Below are 1,444 nucleotides of genomic sequence, written 5' to 3'. Positions count from 1 at the left end.
GGACGCTCGATCGAAACCACTGGCCGACTACAATCGCCCAGATGAGTACTATTCCAACCGATCAGCGATTCGACTTACGGAGATCCAGAAGCAGAATTTTGAGCTGAAGCCTCAATACTACACTCTCGTGTCCCAGATACCCTACTCTGGGTTACCGCACGAGCATCCTATGGACCATTTGGAACGGTTCGAGGATCTAATCGCTGCCATTCGGATGGAAGGAGTCCCCGAAGATTACCTGCTGTGCAAGCTCTTCAGATACACGCTGAATGGAGAAGCGATGCACTGGCTTAGGCAGCAACCCACAGGATCTTTAACATCCTGGAGCGACATCAAGAATGCTTTCTTACGAAACTTCTTCGATGAGGCGCGCGCTGAAGAACTTCGGAACAAAATTTCCACATTCTCGCAGAAGGCTGGAGAGTCCTTCAAAGATGCGTGGATTAGATTTAGGTTTTTCCAGCGAGACTGTCCACACCACGGATTTAATGAAGTGCAGCTGCTAAGCACTTTCTTCCGAGGTCTCGCCTTACAGTATCAAATGGCTCTTGATACGGCGAGTGAAGGAAACTTCACTACTCGGAATCCGTTGGAAGCTGTGAGACTTATCGAAAACCTTGCTAACAGCAGCAGCACCAAAAACACTGACTCTGAACGGAAGAAGTCTGTAGCCTCTATCGGGAAGGAACAGATGGACGAAGTAAGAGCTAAGTTAGATGTGGTGCACGAACTTCTTAGGAAGCAAGTCTGTTCAGCTGAAGGAGAAGTAGCAGATACTGAAGGAGAAGAAGATGTGAACTACATCGGAGGTACCGGATTCCAAAAATTTGGAAACCAGGGCGGAAACAGAAACTTCTTTGGAAATGGCCAAAGAAGTAACCAAAGTTCACAATTTCAAAAACCCTTCAACAACAGCAAGAGCTACTCGAACTCTTACTATCAAAATCCACCACCCCAAACTCAGGAAAGCAAGATCGAAGAAATGCTTGATCGAGTACTGTTGGGACCACAACAAATCACCGTGGATTTCAACGGTAAGATAGACTCTGCCTACAACAATCTGAACACCAAAATCGAGACCTTAGGGACTCAGGTGAGAAAACTTGAAACCCAAGTAATTTAGACGGGCGAGACTATTAAGAGGCAAGAAGCTTTTGCTAGAGAAGCAGGAGCCGACAAAGGGAAACACCACATAAATGCCATCATAGATGATGAATTCTGGCAAGTGGTGAGAAATGAAAACCTTGAGGAAGGAGATTTCAAAATCGAAAGCTCCATGAGTCTCGGCGGATCCCAATGGTCGACCGATGTCGATGAACTCGCATCGATCGACAGACCATGATGAAGATCGATGGACGGTTTACTCCAGACATCGATCGACGTCGTCTGCCGATTCGACTGAATGCAATGCGGTTCGAATTCTAACTCATGGAGAATTCGCAGC

General features: G+C 46.7%; 1 non-coding gene across 1 annotated transcript; it reads right to left on the bottom strand.

Moving 5' to 3' along the window:
• Positions 1–380: 380 nt before the first annotated feature.
• LOC125575967 lies at positions 381–486 on the bottom strand. The gene has a single exon (XR_007314507.1). It is a non-coding gene; the product is annotated as a small nucleolar RNA R71 (small nucleolar RNA).
• Positions 487–1,444: the final 958 nt, after the last annotated feature.

The sequence above is a fragment of the Brassica napus genome, chromosome A6 (genome assembly GCF_020379485.1).
Source record: "Brassica napus cultivar Da-Ae chromosome A6, Da-Ae, whole genome shotgun sequence".
Taxonomy (NCBI): Eukaryota; Viridiplantae; Streptophyta; class Magnoliopsida; order Brassicales; family Brassicaceae; genus Brassica; species Brassica napus.
Note: the sequence above shows the minus strand (reverse complement) of the source record. Positions and strands in the feature narration are given on the sequence as shown.